This window comes from Lytechinus variegatus, chromosome 1, assembly GCF_018143015.1.
Source record: "Lytechinus variegatus isolate NC3 chromosome 1, Lvar_3.0, whole genome shotgun sequence".
NCBI classification, from domain to species: domain Eukaryota; kingdom Metazoa; phylum Echinodermata; class Echinoidea; order Temnopleuroida; family Toxopneustidae; genus Lytechinus; species Lytechinus variegatus.
This window is the reverse complement of record NC_054740.1, coordinates 83197193-83216702: the sequence shown is the minus strand read 5'-3', so window position 1 is coordinate 83216702 and position 19510 is coordinate 83197193. Positions and strand designations below refer to the sequence as shown.

At 36.8% G+C, this 19510-nt stretch overlaps 1 protein-coding gene across 2 annotated transcripts in view; it reads right to left on the bottom strand.

Moving 5' to 3' along the window:
* Positions 1–18226, bottom strand: part of LOC121425463 (exostosin-like 3) — a 64688-nt gene extending 46462 nt beyond the window's left edge. For both annotated transcript variants that reach the window (XM_041621528.1, XM_041621535.1), the window contains exon 1: positions 17993–18226. The gene's annotated coding sequence lies outside the window, so the exon portion shown is untranslated. The remainder of the gene's footprint in view (positions 1–17992) is intronic.
* Between the last annotated feature and the right edge of the window lie 1284 nt (positions 18227–19510).

The window sequence follows — 19510 nt, the reverse complement described above, 5'->3', positions numbered from 1 at the left end:
TTAATTTATTCCATTTTAGAAGAACTTGTCTTAAAAAAAGGGGGGGGTGGCCCTTTTCGCCCTTTCTAGGATGTAGGTATAAATATATATATATATTAATGTACAGGAATCGAGCCATGGAATAGTTTTTAGAATTTTGGTCGCTTTTTCTGTAAATATAGTGTATACTTAAAGGACAAGTCCACCCCAACAAAAACTTGATTTGAATAAAAAGAGAAAAATTCAACAAGTATAACACTGAAAATTTCATCAAAACCGGATGTAAAATAAGAAAGTTATGGCATTTTAAAGTTTCGCTTATTTTCAACAAAATAGTTATATGAACGAGCCAGTTACATCCAAATGAGAGAGTTGATGACATCACTCACTGACTATTTCTTTTGTATTTTATTATATGAAATATGAAATATTTTTATTTTCTCATCATTGTCATGTGAAATGAAGTTTCATTCCTCCCTGAACACGTGGTATTCCATTATTTTAACATTTTGTGCTTCAGGCAAGGAGGTCCTAATCGTCAAATTCGTAAAAATTGAAATATTGTATAATTCAAACAATAAAAAACAAAAGAAATAGTGAGTGAGCGACATCATCGACTCTCATTTGGATGTAACTGGCTCGTTCATATAACTATTTTGTTGGAAATAAGCGAAACTTTGAAATGTCATAACTTTCTTATTTTACATCCGATTTTGATGAAATTTTCAGCATTGTGCTTGTCTGATTTTTCTCTATTGATTCAAATCAACATTTTTCTGTGGTGGACTTGACCTTTAAAGATAAAATTGGATTTGAAAGATGATTTCCATATAAACCAACTACTTCAGGAAGGTCAAGAGCAAGCAATAACTACATCAAAGGAAATAATTTTTTTTTTGTATGCTGTCAGGGTGACCAGGGAGGCGTTTCATCAATATTTTCGTCCGACAAGTTGTCAGATCTGACAACTTTCCTTGATTCTGATTGGTTAAAGTAGAAATATATTGAAAATCGTAAAACTGGAGAATCATATATCACAATAAAGGAGAAAATAAGGAGAACACGATGGTGTACATCATTTATCATGGAGACGGATGAAACTCAGTTAATTGATAGTTTAAAGTTCTCTCTCTGAATGCTTCAAACACGCAGAATTACGTCCGCGAAATTGGGGATTTTTTATGACGTCACTGTCTGTACGAGAGGCGTGATTGGCTCTCCCACGTGAAGCTCCACTTGCATGCAAAACCTGTTGCAAGGGTACATTTTCTCCACATTGTCACTGAATACTTCGATCCCGAAATGATCGAAAGAAAAACCAGAATTTTATCTAGATTTGGATTTTCAAATTGATGATTTTGAGATGAAGAGAATGATGATGAAGTGAAACAACACAGTGAGGTAGTTGGAGGTAAATTGGGGGAATTACGCCGATGATGATGATGATGAAAATTCAACTTGCAACACAATCACAAGTAAAGTCATGTACATACCGATTCGCTACCAATTTATGCTGCTGGAAGTGCTAGCTACACCGCGCGGGCCAAATTGAATTCATGCTGAACATGAATAACCACATCCAGACAGTCTATCATAAGAAGGAAAATGATATAACTGTACTTACAAACAAGTGAATAATCCGAACCTGAAGGCAAATCAACTCAACGAATATCGATATGGCATATGCACTGACGATAAACTTCATGTGGCTGGATAGATTGTCACTCGTTCTGTTAGATGTAACTTTTATCTCATTAATTTGACAAAATTCCGAAACTCGGGGAATTATTATTCTATATAAAAATATAGTAACATCTCTTATCATTTTTTGAATTACGATAAAACCTGTTTTGAAGGAAAACGTTGAGGTAAATTAAAATTAGATGTAACAGATCATCCCATCATGCGTAGCATTATGTGATCGTAAACAAACCATCACAACAACACATGCCGTATTGTTTGCTCGCCTTGGCTGAGACTGAGAGAATAGATCTATGCACGTGTTGCACAGCTCTCAATCAGCAAGGAAGGAATACGTGCATGTTTGCGATGGTTTGTTTGCAATGACATACAAGCTACGCATGTTGGGGGGGATTTAAAAGTAATTTTAGTTTATCTCAACGTTTTCCTTCAAAAGAGGTTTTATCGTAATACAAAAAATAATAAGAGATGTTACTATATTTTTTATATATATAAATAATTCCCCGAGTTTCGTAATTTTGTCAAATTAATGAGTTACAAATTACAAACAGAACGAGTGACAATCTATCCCAGCCACATGAAGTTTATCGTCGGTGCATATCGTCTGCTGCTATTCGTTGAGTTGATTTGCTTTCAGGTTAATTCGGATTATTCACTTGTTTGTGAGTACAGTTATATCATTATTTTCCTTCTTATGATAGACTCTCTCTGGATGTGGTTATTCATTTTCATGGATTAAATTGGGCCCGCGCGGTGTACGTATAGCTACCACTTGTAGCAGCAGCTGCATGAGTTGGTAGCGAATCGGCATGTACATGACTTTACTTGTGATCGTCAGGCAAGTTGAATTTTCATCATAATCATCGGCATTGTTCCCCCATTATTTACCTCCAACTACCTCACTGTGTTGTTCACTTCATCATCATTCTCTTCATCTTTAAAATCATCAATTTGAAAATCCAAATCTAGATAAAATTCTGGGTTTTCTTTCATTTCGTGATGGAAGTATTCAGTGACAGTGTGGAGAAAAAGTACCCACGCAACAGGTTTTGCATGCAAGTGGAGCTTCACGTGGGAGAGCCAATCACGCCTCTCGTACAGACAGTGACGTCATCAAATTCCAGTCAATTCAGAGACCGATGCGAGGCATATTTCGGAGGGGCATTTTAGCGTTTTTTAATCGGCGATTTTCACCTTTTTGTATTATTTTCGGTATTTTTGAATGACCCACTGATTATCCCCACATCATTACCTTTCCATTGATATATAATAAGACCACATTCATAATCAATATATTTCTCCTTTAAGAAGCACTGTTACTATAGTAACTGTCGGATAAAACAGTACTTGTCGGATAAAACGTCTGACAAGTCCTTTCATGAAACGCTCCCCTGATGTCCCGTATTTCCCGGGATCGTCCCGTATTTCGATCCTTTGTCCCGGCGTCCCGACAAACCCTTCCCGGGACACCTATTTGTCCCGTATTTCAGAATATTGAACAAAATATAGTTATATAAAAAGATCGGAGCAGATTCTCAACATGCTCAATGGTGCAAACAATCTCATATAATAAACAGCTTTTCAACCAAAATAATCACAAAACCGTCGGGAAATGTTTATAATTATATTATGGATTCTCTGAATACTGATGTTGTGATCTAATTGGAGGAACAAGTTATTGAGTTATAACTAGATCTAGTTGTTGGGTCTGGTTGTGATCGGTGCGAACTTGTAATGGGATGGGAGAGATTCCTGTGTATGATGCCGCGTTGTTTCATCTAATTTTTAAGTTTGAAAACGTGTCACTTTGAAATTTTATTCATTTCTAAAACATGGTTTTTTTTAAAGAATTTAAAAAGTATTAAAAAAACACCAAATATCATTAAGATATTTGTTGGATGATTTTTTTTAGCTTGAAGTTTTAACTTTTTCCTCTTCTTTTAATTCTTTCATTTTTTCTGTATCCTTCTTTCTTCATCCTTCTATACTTCCTGCTTGCCCTTTTTTATTCCATCTATCTCTATTTCTTGTCTTTCTTTCCATTCTCTCTCTCTGTTCTTTTTCCTTCTTTCTCTTACTTTCCTTCTTTTAATTTTTTTTATTTCCTTCATTATTTCTCTCCTTGAACTTTTCTTTGCTTCATTGTCCTCTCCTTTTTCTTTTCGTTCTTTCTCTCCTTACATTATTTTCTTCATTTTCTCCTCCCTTCATTCTTTCCTCCCCTTTTATCCTTTCTTCCATTCTTTATTTTATCTTTTTCCCAATTTCCCCTTTTCTTTATTTCTTTCCCTTCCTTCTTTTCCTTCCGCCTTTTTATTTTCTTTCTTTCTTCCTCCTTTTTCTTACTTTCTTTTTTCCTTTCTCTCCTTCATTTTTTTCACACATTTCTTCATTTCCCCTTCCTTTCTTTTTCTTTCTTTATTCATTTCAAAGAATGACGGAAACATTTTTCTCTCTTTTATTCTTTCTTTCAACTTTCTTTTATTTTTTCCTTCATTTTCCTCATCATTTTTAATTTCTTTTTTCTCAATTCATCTGCTGTCTTTACTCTTTTCTTTCTTTCCTTTATTCTTTCGTTCATTCTCCCCTCTTATTCTTTATATTTTCTTACGAGTCTATTACTATGTGTAGCATTCTTTGTTGATCTTTTTTTATTAAGACCTGGCTCGGTCGATCCGCTCGTACAGCGTGCTTTTTCGATTGTCCTGTATTTCACTTTGTGAAATCTGGTCACCCTGTATGCTGTTGTCTCATCTCATACAAAATAGCTAGATTTTACAGGTCAGGAAAAGTACTCAGGATACATGTACATGTAATTTGCAAACTTGATCTGATATAGACAGGCCTTTAAATTCACCACATTGAACTCATTCCTGCTGTTAGCCCAAGGACTTGAACTTCAAGCCCACATTTCTGACACATGGCCTTGCACCTAGCCAGGATCAATGATGAAGGTCAACACCTTGGGGTCAACGTTCACTTCCAACATGGAAAGCCATATGTGGGACCACAGAGCCTGCTAAGTAACCAATGGAGAGAAAGTTGAAATCCCAAAGGACTGCTGAATCATCCAATGCCGACACAAAAAAAAAAGTTTATGGCCATCTTTCTCCCAACTTGGCAATGCTAAACTTCACATAAAACATATCCACTGAAACAAATATGCAGAAAATTCTGTTTATCAAGCCAAACTACAAAAACAAGTGGAATGCCTCTGGCATTCTTGCCTGCATTTAACGATTTAATATACATCTGGCAGCAGTGCTGACTTTGAAAACGGCTACAGTATTGAATAATTATTCCTGAAAGAAAGCACATGATATAAAATCCCGGGGGGCCACTTCCATTCACGAGTGGATACCATGCGCGACCATGGGGTCTCGAAAAGCACCCTAACTACGTAATTTCCATATTCTGAAAATGCACCCCTTAACAAGTATTGGCGTGTGAAACCCTATCCTTAACAAGTATTGGAAACAAAACGATACTCTTGGCAAATATTCCCTGAAATGAACCCCTAAACAAGTACAGGAATGTTTTATTGTTACGGGTCCTTCGGTCGTCGGCTTGACCTTATTTGGTTTAGTATGACCCCACCTTCTACACCTCGCGCAAATCGGACTCTAAACACGAAGTGTTGGGGCAAAAAGGACATCCTGTATAAAACATTTTAATTTTGTTTTATCATCCCCGCAAATTCGACCCTAAACACGTAATTTTCCTAGCGAAATAGATACCCTTTTTTCATTATTTTTGTGTTTTTGATACCCTTATCACGTTACGTATGTAACGTGCCCTATCGTGAAAAAGACAACCTTTTTACATGTTTTTTTGGTCGCGCATGGTATCCACTCGTCAATGTAAGTGGCCCCCCTGGGTATAAAATACTATGTCCATTGACCCCAAATGGCCTTTGACCATGATCCTGTGACCTAAGATGTGTGCAAAACAATCATTCATACTTGATTACCCATACGTCTATGTTTCATGAACTAGATCCATATTAAAACTTGATGCCAATTCAACAATTACCCACAACATGGCCAAAGTTCATTGACCTTAAATGACCTTTGACTTTGGTCATGTAACCTAAAACTTGCAAAGGATATTAGATGGTTTCCGACCGCCTCAAAGTTCGTCAGTTCCAGGTATTTTCTAATCGGGAAATTTACCCCGGTCAGAAAATACCAGGTATTTTGGTAATGTGAAAGCAAACTACGCGTAATTTCCCCGAAAGAAAATACCCGCTGCAAGAACTTTCGCGATGATTTTTCCAAGGTCGCAGGTATTTTGGCAATGTGAAAGCAATTTACGGGAACTTTTAGCCCAGCGTGTCGTTGGGCGCGGGTGCCGTGTGTGGCTGCTGGGCTAGTGATTTTGAATCTCGCGCCTTGCCTGCTTATCAGACCATACTGCGCATGCTCATAACTTCAGGAATTTATCCCGAAAGGTATGTTTCGGGGCGGTGTGAATGCAGGAATAATTAATGGGTATTTTTAGCCTAAATTTTTTTTCGTAATTTAACGGGGATTCTTGTGATCGAGGCGGTTTGAAACCACCTAGTCAGTGATACTTGATTATTCCGTTATTAGGCCTGGGACTTTCGGGTTTTTTCTTTTCGGGTACACGTGGTAATTTTCGGGCGGGTACCCGAAAATCATGTCGCTCGAAATATGACTGGTGGAAAAACCCCATAGGTGACGTCATCAAGCCAATGCGATGCAAGCCAATTTATGAATGAAAATATAGTAAGCGTGCGCATTGCAAGCCTCCCGTGCCCACGCAGTATTCCATCGAAACAAGTCTGCAATACTCTGTCACCTCGTACCAAAATCGACCTAGAATTCCACTTTTCTGTATTTCATATGAATTATAAAAGGTATTCTCAGATGATCTGTTTTCTCACCGATACCGCACCATGAAGCAAATTTTTATTACTTCTGGCTATTCCGTCAAAATCTTACGAAGTAGCGTCGATATTACATGGTGTTCTTGAGTTTGTAGAATGTACCGCTACGTGAACAAAGTCAATTGATTTCTGGGTTTCGGAGCGTCAAATGCGCCAGCCAATCACGATCGTGTTACCATTTTCGGTTTATGATGAACTGAAAATGGTTTCAAGAACGTGATTGGCTGGCGCCTCGTATGCTCCGAAACCCGGAAATCAATTGACTTTGTTCACGTAGCGATAGATTCTACAAACTAACAAACACGATGCAACATCGACGCTACTTCGTAAGATTTTGACGGAAAAACAAGAAGTAATAAAATTTGCTTACCTGCGTGGTATCGGTGAGAAAACAGATTCTCTGAGGATACCTTTCATAAGTCATATGAAATAAAGGAAAGTGGAATTCTAGGTCGATTTTGGTACGAGGTGACAGAGTATTGCAGACTTGTTTTGACGGAATACTGCGTGGGGCACGGGAGGCTTGCAATGCGCATGCTTACTAAATTGGCTTGCGTCGCAGTGGCTGGATGACGTCACTGCGCTGCAAAAGAAACATGGCGACGATTGAACGATCTCAGTCACATCATCATCACTTGAAAAACTAGTATATTTATGGATATTTCGGGGGTAATTGGTGAGATTCAAAATGAGACTTGTGTACTTTTGTGATGAGTTACAATCATGTCTTACACTATGCAATACAAATCAAATGTACGTTATACTGGTGAGCAATTTTCGGGTATCGGGTATTGATTTTTCTACCCGGGTACCCGAGGCTTCCGGGCGGGACCCGGTTACCCGGGTTTTAGTCCCAGACCTAATTCTTATGTCCAAGTTTTATGAACTAGATCCACAAACTTATGATGGTAATTAAACACATACACATGTACATGCCCCCCCGAACATTAAAAGTTTGTTGACCCTAAATGACCTTTGACCTTGGTCATGTGACCTGAAACTGGCAAAGGAATTTCAGGGATACTTGATTGCTCTTATGTCCAAATTTCATGAACTAGATTCATAAAATTTCAAAGTTATGACAATTCCACAAGTACCCCCAACATGGCCAAAGTTCATTGACCCTATTTGACCCATGACCTTGGTCATTGGTCCAAGTTTCATGAACTAGGTCCATATACTTTCTAAGTTATGATGACATTTCGAAAACTTAACCTTGGTTAAAATTTCAATGTTGACACGGCATCGGTAGCTATGCAAGCAAACGAAAACCTAACCCACCCCAATTCTAATGTATCTAATTCTGTTCAAAATGCATAGGGTCACAATCCTACTCCTAAATGCTTCCAACAAATATATGATGGATCACCAAGTATTTTGACAAGAAACCTCATACATTACATGTACACTACATATCAGTTTATACTCTTGATATTTCTTGCTACAAAAGTTAGGTATCGACAAACATTTCCCAAGCGTAATATCAATGCAATTGATTTTCTTAGGGGAAGGTTTTATGCCAAAGCAGATAAATGAGAAGCATTGCAAGATTACATTTATAGAGCTATGGCAAATGCTCAAATAAGGGAGGGAATTTCAGTAAGTTCTTGAGACTTCACCTTGAGGCCTCCTGTATGTATGAATCATTGCATCAAGTCAGAGAGACAATAATGGGCCTCAGAAACTCTTCATCCATCTAATCTCAGACTTTAAGTGCTTTATGGTGGGAGCATCTGTCATGGATACATGCACAAATAACTCATTTTAACTTTGATCAACCATTGAAACATAGGAAGTGTGTCTCCTTCTCCAAATTTATCCAGGGCTTGTACAAAGATGAAGAAGAATGTGAAGGATGGAGGAGTAAAGGAAAATGAAAAGAAAAAAAAGAAAAGAAAAGGGGGAAAGAGAAATAAAAGTGGGAAGAAGAAAAGACAACGGTAAGAAGAAGAGATAAGATGGAACAGAAGAAAATGAGATAAAAAGTCACCATATACGCTACTCCCTTACCCTCCAATTATTTTCTTTTTGGACATTTGGGAGTCATGGACCTACTTGTCCATGATGGCGTGATGGTAGGTGTTTACAGGTCAACACAACGAAACAGTGAATGTCCATAAATCATAAACTTCAAAGGATGGCCCAATCTACTTTCAAGAGTTGAATCACCGGAATCTCTATGCAAAAATAGCTTTACAAAAAATTACTTCCATGGATCCAATCTAAATCAGTCCAAAGAGGCGAGAGAGGAGAACGAGGAGTAGCGGAACAAATTTCATGCATCAATCATTCTATGCAACTTCAATGAGGGACATAATGCAGCAGACAGTTAAGCCTACATTTACCTTTATCCTATGGGTAGATCACGCCTCTCAACTCCCTGGGTAGATCCTTAACAACTCAACCAAAGCAAGTACAATATTGTAAAAAGGGTTCTCCATGTCTGCATGTCTGCTAGTTTAGATTAATTAATCATTATAATTTTTATTTTACAAAAAATTTTGTTGATAATGTTCCTTATATTCTTATGAGTAAAGTGTGTAAAAAATCGCATAAAAAATTGAGGGAAATATCAGGTTTTCTTGAAAAAACCTAAGCCAGTCGTTCAGACCGTACAAAAAAAATGGCGCCTCATGTCTGCGGCTCTGCGCATCAGTTCACTTTACACACAATTCAGTGATTTTGATGAGAAAGTCTTCATTTTGAGGCTGTTACATTTTTAAAAAAATTCAGACGGATTTTTAAATGCACATCTTTCTTTTGCATGAGTAGAGTTTGTGGTCGCTGCATGTCTTCTAATATTAAAGTCGTTTAGATTCTCGTATGCGTAGACTTGGGGACCTTACCATCACAAATTATCCACAATGATTCATATAACAAATGACAGGCATTCATGTACATATGTATAAAATTTTGCAAGTCTAGTTTCCCCATTTTGCGATTGCCATTTGGACGGTGAGGAGGAAGGCCTAATTTGAAATATTTTCATCAATCAAATGTTAAGCCTATATTTTTCAGAGCTTTTAATCTGTTTCTTGAAGGGGAATCAAACCCTTTGAACCAACAAGTTTAATAGCATATGTGAAAACAGAAATATCAAACAATAAGATCAATGAAAGTTGAACACTCTTTATGAACAAGAGAAGCTTCAAATCTAGAGACATTATACCATACATGTACTCAAGTATAATGAACACAATCAGAATTAATACACAGGCTATAACATGAATTCCATACACTAGTGGTTGAAAATGAAATGTTTCATATTCTAAAAAACAAGAATAGATATTGGAACATATAAATTTGATTATTTATATTTGTTTTTACAGAAACAAGTACAAATGCATCATACCCAGTAGCAAGAAACCTATTCAGCAAATTGTGCACTATGTGCACTAAGCAAAGATTTTTTTTACTGTTTGGGACCACTGTCAAATATTGCATACAATGCCATGCTCTAGAGATAGTATTCATTATCAATGTACAGTGTAGGCCTATATTGTAGTTCACCATCTGGTTGAAATGTCAATATCTTGCAATGAACATCGAGCCATCGCTAAATTAATTTACTGCATCTTTTAAGCAATAAAAAGGTTAAATCTAGGACAACTCAACTGGGGCCTCTGATGGCCTTGGGCTAGACTCTTCTATCTTTCTTGGTGTGTTCAGACCACCTCGATCAACAGAATACTTGTTTAATTTACTAGAACTTTTTTTTTATAGCCTGATCACAAAAATAGGTATTTTTGACAGGAAGAACGTTCACTTCTAAGCGAATAAATGGGCGAGGGCACTGTAAAGCACTCCGGTTGATCTTCTGAGCTAGTGATTTTAATCGCACTCCTTGTCTGCTACATGTACTTGCCCTGAAGGGGTCTAGTTTGACAAAAATGAATTTGGAAAATAATTCTTGTATATTTTGATGCCTGAACAACTTCTCCTTTTTTTACAGGTATTTTGAAGATAGTCTCAGTTTGAAATGGTTCAAATCTCTATCCTCATTCGGCATTCATACACAGTAGGAAAATCCTGTCTAAAACTGAACATGTTATTCCTTTTACATCTTTATTGGAAAAACATTAATATTGTCCTGAAGAATTTCCCTTGTATTTGTCACTTTCTAATGCAATTTTGTATCATTGTATCGAGGCATGTGATATACATCTATGTAATATGTGATGTTTTATTATACATGTTAATAATATAATGTGAGCAAAACAAATTTCCATGTGGACAATAGAATGATATTGAATGAATTAAATTGAATGATTTCATATATCATTTATTCCAATCTTATAGAAGTGTAGATGCTTGTACTTGATTCTTTGTGAAAAATTTAACATTGAATTATTGCATTACTTGCGCCCTGTAAATGCATATCTGTTCACAAGGTTATTTTGAGCATTTGTTTTTAAAGTCAGTGATTGCAAATAAGAAAGCTACAGATGAATTACATTAGTGCTCTTGATGATAACCTCTTTATCGCAGCTATTCCTGTCAATAATTGCATGTTTTTGCCACTTAGCGATTATTAATAACCTTTCTCTCGTTGTCGATAATACCCACTATTATCAACCAGCCAGTAAAACAGTCAAATTGCTCCTGCTGTTAGCAATGCTGTTGCTATGAGGCTGTCTCGCACACCACGAGAGTTTCGTTCATTGACAAACTTGATGGCAATGATTGGTCATTCATTGGGCTGGACACGGCCAATCAATGACAGCGCTGGATGTTCATGAGCGCGTGTACAAGGGCTGGCCTCTGCAAGACAGGTGGATTTCATAATCATGAATATTAATAAATTTGTCGCCAGTTTGGACAATCAGAGTTTAAAAAATCAGCTAGACATAAAAAAATTTGAAACTGTTACAGCCTCACAGGTAATTTCTTTCAATTTAGTTCGGAGGGTGTTATTCATTTTGTCATGTTCGTAAAATCTTCAGAAAAGTAAGCAAGTTGGACAGACAGTGCACAATCTGCGTCACCGGTTATGCTATGTCCACGTCGCCAAAGCCTATCTTACATGTAATAAGCTAGAGCAACGACGTGGACAGGATACGGCCTTGTCTAAACTGCTGTAGTGCTTTCCATTTTAACTCCAACTGGCCTATCAATAAAATTTTCTTTTGTTAATAAATGTAATTGTCGATATCGGTAAGATATTTTTACTGCTATATCGACAAAGAATTTTCTTACTGATAACAGCACTACATTATATACATGTAAAGCCTATATATTTTCATTTTATATGATTAACGAAGGCTATTTCATTTGACTGGCCACAAAAAATAATACCAGGTTTTTTCCATTTCAAAACAGTAGTAGGCCTAATCGACAAGTATTAATTGATTTTCCCCTGAATATCTACATGAAAATATACCTGCAATACATTATACTGGTGCAGGAACAGGTACATGTAATAGGCTATACTTGTGGTTGTAGGCCTACAATATACATCAATCCCAGGCAATTGACCTCTCAAATAAGATGCAAAGTTTGAGATAATCATCAGTGGTAGGCATGATTGTTGGTGATCTCTAGACCTTGCTGTTGATTTATCAGCTTTAGATGAATTATGGCTCATAATTGGCTGGATAATGCTGATTCTTTTATATTTGATTAACGATCACAGAGCCCTGGGAAAAAATTTGTTCTGACAAATCCAATTAATCAATTGATACACTGATGGAAATTTATTTCTATAACATATAAAGTAAGCTTCCAAATAGAGTATTTACACATGTACAGTATGTTGCAACTAAAGTGATTACATGTATACATGTACATGTATGTGCCTACTTCATTTACAATAATATACTTTGCATATTTATTGTCAAAATTATGGGGGGATATTTCAGTTCATGACTGTATATCCCTTCCTTTTAAATGTCTCTAAGAATGAAATTTCAAATCCAATGCAGTGTTATACTGTCTGCAGGCCTTTTTTTAATATAATGGGACCAATTGCAGAAGAACTTGAAATCAACCCCCCAAAAAAGACCTAAAAACAAAATTATAATAAAATAAATAAATAAATGTATAATGCATCTTGATTTTCAGCCACTCAGAAACATGTATTTCAGGAAGTTCCACAGTCAAAATGAAATCCATGTCATTTTCACCAAATTTTGCACAGAGTTACTTTAGCACCTAAAATTAACCTGTTCATGTGTTTGATTCTTTGCCCTCGAGCTTTGAAGTTCACCCATTTGAAAGATCTCGAGAAATACGGAATAAACATAATTTTGCATTTTTATACCCGAGATCACAACATTTGAGTTTATACAGGGCTCCACACTAACGCTTTTTTTCTACTGGTCCAACTTGTTCATGTCGGGGCAATAGATAGTATAGATACCCAGTTTTTCCATTGTTTACTGGTCCAAATCTAAATTTTCTGATCCCCAAAAAGTAAAGGAAAATAATAAAAAAATGACTTGAGTTTATTTTGCTGTCTTTTTTTCTTTATTGTCCCCCCCCCCTGACCTCATGAAATATGGAACCAGAAAGTAGATATTTCCCATATTACATGAGAACAAGCAGGGTGTAACAACTTCATCTCTTTAAGTGTATCCTTATATTATTGCATAAAATGGTATACCAATAGAATACAACTTAAAGAAAGATGCAAAACCCTGCATTTTGAGGATGATTTTTAAAAGGAAGTCATTCATGACATCATAATGATTACAGGAAAAAGAATGCGCATTTTGCCATTGAAATTGATGCGCAAATAGTAGTGCACAGCACAATGCTTGAATACTCACTTAATATGGCCTAATATTACGTGGTAGAAATCAGCACTGGGCATACGAGTATAACAATCAAAACAACAAACAGGTAAAACAGGCTCATATTACCAATTTGATCTTAGGCCCGTTTCGGGTACACGTGTACACGCACGGTCAAGTCAGTGCACGTGTACTAAATTCCATCACCGTGTACACGGTAGCATCTGCATAAACAAGCTCACAGCCTCACATTAAATCTTAGTTCTCAGACACTGCACATGTTTTAATTACTAATATGTCAACATTTCAATTAATCCAGAGTGAGTTCACTTCCAAAATCGCCAATTTAATCCACATTCTTTCTGGAGACTCACGTTTTTGTACCACGAAATCGGCACGAAATGGGTCTTCTCCGGTCTCAAAAGCTCGAAAGCGTTGCTCAATCACACTCAGAGTCAATTTGAGAATCACCAATTGTGATAGCGATCATCGCTACAACTTACGTGTTATACGCTCGCACACAAGCCTACAAACAAACGCTCTTCAAATTGGCAACATAATAATGAAAATTAATCGATAACTTCAGTTACACTTATTCTGCAGCGATCTGTGCATGCATGTACGGTACAGTATACAAAATGCGCATCCACCGAGCGTCGGCGATAGCTAGGGCCCTGCACTGATTTTCTTTTGCATTCTTTATTAATTTAATGCGCTGCTAAGCCGAGTAAACTTTTAATTTGCACCAATTTTTGTGGATTGATACTTCAAACTTCTCAGGTAAGCTTTAAAACCGTGACTTAGGCTATATAGACCCCTTTTTATGACATATTTTTTTATTATTGATGCGGGTCCGTGTCGACATGAAAACAGAACTCGCTCTCACAGTGTTTACAACGTGTACACGTGTACACGACCGAAAAACACGCCGTGTACACGTGCATCAAAAATGGACTTTCAAAACGGGCCTATTTGATCTTTGTGATAAGTACATAGGTAGGAAATACAGGTCTGTCTCACAAACAAACTGATCAATCATAATCAGAATAAGAAATATGGCCCACAAAGAGATAAATTGTATATCTGTAGACTCTTTTTTTGTGAATGGAAAACACTAAAACATATATATATTATATATATATACAACACATCTCTTCTATGGTTTTCTCTGACGAGGAATCCATCTATGACAAAGATATTCCTTTATAAATATTTATATGCAATGGAATGTACCATACATAATTAGCACAATTCACCAATTAATTTTGTCAAGTATTACTTCTGCAATTTTGGGAACGCCAACAGCCTTTTTATCCTTATTTTCAATAGTGTTTTGGGAAAATTTTGAGAGAATTCGGGAGAATTTCCCCAGCAGTAATTGTTCGCAAATGCCACAGCAAGTCTCTCAATCTGAAGGTTAATATACCCACCACTTTTCCTAATATCGCAATTTGGAATGGCTGTATTTCGGCTTCGATCTCGATGTCATCGTTCAAATTCTCAGTCAGATATTGCTTCGCTTGGAGTTGGATTAGCTGCTGCTATTTTGATATGGACTGAAGTTAGCGACCAAAATCATGCAAACATTTGGAGAACAAATAAGTGAGCTGATGTATACAAATTTTTGGTCACTTATTTCAGGCCATATCAAAACTATGGTGAAGGCCCAAAGCCAAGCATTGCCAAGTGAAGTGATGTCTGAATGAGAATTCGACAATGAGTGACCTCAAGATCCAACAGAAATACAGCTGTTCCAATTATTCTGAAAAGTGGTGGATGTATTGACCTTGAAATGTGATTGATTGAGAGAACTAGTATATCTGCGAACATTTATAGTGAGTGATTGTATATCGACCGGTCTGCCTCTTACAAACACGCACGTTATACAGGCCAGAAAATAATTTCATATGCTCAAATCTTTGCAACATCCTTTCAAAGGGAACTTGGGAGTGACTTTACAATCCAATGTCATAATTGATTATGAGAGCATGGATACGAACTGCAGCCAAACGGAAACGGCCTTTTGAAACAGAACAGCAACAGAAATTACTCAAAAATCTCAACAAACTAATATTACATGCAAGTGGCCACAGAACACAATCACACTATTGTGACTGCACTTGACTCCAGCTACATCACTCAACCAGGGAAGTGTTATCTACATAACACTTCCCTGACTCAACCATACCCCTCGCTCCGGCTCCCCGGCCTGCCATATCGAAAATGTTCACATGCGCACATAATTTGACTGTAGCCAAGTATGAAGAAGGCAGTAATACAGCTGTGTGTTGCTGCCCTCTACGTTAGGTGATGTAACGGCACGATATCTCAGTACTCCTGAAATCCAAAATGGCAACTAGGCAAAAATTGTTGATTGCTCTGAACAATGTCCAAGAGATCCCAAAATTATCAATAAAATAATGCAAATAATGTGAAAGGTGAGGATGCATTTTTGTTAAATGTGAATGTCAAAATATCTTGTGTGCCAATTAGAACAGATTCTAATGCGTTGTTAGTACAGTGGCAGATAGAAATTTGACCAGCGTGAGTGTTATGACATCGCTAAGTCAATGCGTATTGATTTTCTATGTACATGTAAAGAGAATTACCACTTTTTCATATACACAAAGTCTGTTTTCAGACATGTTGAAACAGAATTTAAGAATTTCTGAAACGGAAAAGGCAAAAAAGATGGGAAGAGCTTACGGCCGTGTTTACGTCGCCATCTTGATTTCTTTGTCTTCCGCTTGACGATTTGCGTGCTGTCGCCAAGCGGAAGACAAAGAAATCAAGATGGCGACGTAAACACGGCCGTAAGCTCTTCCCATCTTTTCATAACAAATCTCTCGTTTTCTTAATGAATTCTTCTTTAAAACTTAAATCAATATCGCAGAAATGTTGGAAATGAAATTGGACCCCATGTACATGTTTTAGGGCTAGATCTTTTAGAGGGAAAGTAGAATTCTCGGGGGCGAAAGTTTCTGGTTTTGTACCCGTATGTGGGGAAATATAGGTAGGAGTACCAGGCATTAGTGGGGAGTGACCATACGTACAGTATATGACTTTCACTCCCCAAACGCCCCAGGCTAGGTAGAACTAGAACTTTAGGAGAGAACTTTTCGATTTATTGAGGTTCCAGTCTCTGCATCGATGTCAGGATTCGACCACTCGTTAGACCTTCATCCATATAATCGTTTTAAGTGCATAATTTTGGTTTACACAGTTTATTTTGACCATAATCTACCCTTGTCCCATGAGTATGGGTAAATACACGGTAAGCTCCTGGGCGCCTAACTAGCCTGGGGCGTTGTGGGGAGTGAAAGTTATATACTGTACGTATGGAGTCACTCCCCACTAACGCCTGGATTCACCCTACATGCCTTTCCGTGTCGGACAGGATTACCCGTGTTGAACCTAGACATAAATCACCAATTTTAGTTTTAGTTTTTTGCCCAAAGTTATGTACATGGGCAAGTTTTATGTTTACTCCCTTTTGGTTAATTATTTTTCACTTTTCGTTTTCTAATCATTATAAAAATTGAAAGAAGTTAAGAGCAAGAGCATTCAATTACCCCCATCTGTTTACTCGGCCATTTTGATTTCTTTTGTTATGATACCTAGATACACACGCGGTAACACGCATGCAGAGCTGCAACTTAGATTTAAAAAATACTTGCATTTGTCAATAAAAATCACGATTCGTAAAATATTTGCTTCGGTTGATAAATATCATAAAACAATTTATATGATATTTATCGCTAAATAAATATATTATTGCGGATTGAAATAATCGCTAGAGGGTATTCATTTGTCTCGCAATCTACTATGGTCAACAAGGAAATTCGTGATCACTCTCGCAAAGTGTTCACTGGCTTTCCTAGAAAGCCAGTGAACACTTTTTGCGAGAGTGATCACGAATTGTGTTCACTGGCTTTCCTAGAAAGCCAGTGAACACTTTTTGCGAGAGTGATCACGAATTTCCTTGTTGACAAATGAATACCCTCTAGCGATTATATGATATTTATCGATAAAAAAATATATTTTGCGATTCCTGATATCTATCGGCAGATGCAAGTATTTTTTACGTTGTTTCATCAATATTGTCACGCGACAACTGTCAGTCGCGCGACAATATTGATGAAACACCCCCCTAGTTCAGTGGTTGAAGCGGGACATTTTAGCACTTGATTTTGCCGCCCTCTATAAGCGTCACGTAACTAGGTTGCATTAACAATGGATCCAAGATGGCGAAGACAACAAATGTGAGTACACTCTCTTCTACTTTTATTTCTTCCTCCCATTTCTGCGATTTTTTTCCCCTTTCATTTAATTTTAATGTACCAAACTGTGCTAACCGATATTTATACCCATGTACAGAAGTGTTAACGTCAGATTCAAATTATAAGGCGCTGTTTGGTGCATTTGTATAGTTGCATTTTCCTTTCCGATGTGCGGCCCTATAGGGCCAAGCGCCAGGCGTTAGGGGGTAAAGGTACGAATAGTACTATGATTTTTACCCCAGAACGCCTCCAGGCTAGGCAGGAGTTCCCTGAGTTACTGGGCGCCAGACCGCTTTCGCGATCGCGGTCCGGCGCTCCCTGGGTTAGCGGCAGACGTGCAGAGCTTCTGAGGAATTAACCGTTCTCCGTAGCTATTCTTGATATTCACTTACCACCACCAGACTTGTCTTGACATTATTTCAAACAGTTTTTCACACAATTACAGCCTCATCTGTAAGATCTCGACCTTTCAACACTCAGTGAGGAAAGAATCAGTTTTCGTCACTTGCACACTGATCATCCACGGCCACCACCGTCCATGTATACACGTTGCGCCTATCTACGTGCATAGCACATACAACACGTAATATCCGGCTTCGAGAGCTAGTGCGCCCAATATAATAATCTCGCTATATCTTTAGAATGTAGCGACAACTTTTATCTAGCGACCAATAAGGAATTTCAAAAGTATAGCGACTATAATTTATAGACAAAAATGAGGTAGCTTTAAAAAGCAAAATTCTGAATATTCCAATAGGTTCCTGTTTCCCCAAATGCCCCTTTTAAGTTTTCATAAATGAGTGCAATGAACATGGTCATTTTTCTTTCTAATATTGCCATTTCTACATTAAAAAAACGTGACGATTTCAACTTTAATTGCTCCTCTTTTGTATTCTAAGGTGCAAGTTTCAAGCAGGGGTGGGCCTAACGGGAATTTCACCCTGAAATTTTGTTATAAAAGTTTGTTATAAAAGTACCCGGGTAATTTAAATAGCAGAAAAAAAATATTGGTGAAGGATTGAGTTAAAAAATCCATTAAGAATTACGAGCAACTGTGGCATATGTTATGTGATATAAAATCCAGAAATTGAATTTCAAGTTTTCATTCGTGAAGACTTCTATTTTTTTTTTTTTTTAGGAACGGGTGTCAAATGTTGTAAGATGTCCGGGGTATAACATACTGAAGGTAAAATACAAAGAGTTTTCAATTTTCTGCATTTTCTGAGAAAATTGCATTTCATTGTTTGTTTGATTTTTTACCACAGTGACGTACGCAGGTGGCAATTACAGACGTTCAACCCCATATTTTTTATTACATATCAAATAATTTGAATTTAAATAACTTGTTTTATTCTTCCATGGATTTTCCTAAATCCTTCGGCAACAAAATATATATTTTTTTTCTTCTTCATCTTCTTTCATTTTACAATAAACTTTTGTCAGGGTAAACTTCCCCTTAACGTCACTTTGTCTTTTCGAGTAGTGAAACAAGGTGTTTGTGTATACTGTAGGATGTTTATTTATTTATATTTTGATTATCTATTTATTTTTTCAATTTTTTTTGTCGGTTTCTTACTTTATTCATTCATTCATTGTTAATATATTTATTTATTTATTCATTTATTGATTCATTCAATGAATTTCCGTTTTAATGCAAAGTGGTAGCCTCACTTTAGTCATGTTAGCATTGTTTTCAGGGCCAGGTAAACAAGTAGACCTACAGTGTATTTACAATATGTACGCAACATTACAAAATAACACAGAAAATAATAATAATAATTGTAACTAAATACGTTATTAACAAATAATTATATTAATTAAAGATATATTTCAACCAGAAGTATACAGCAAGATTAAATTCAATTGATGATAAATATAAGAAGTGAAAAACATGCCCACGCCCCATGCAT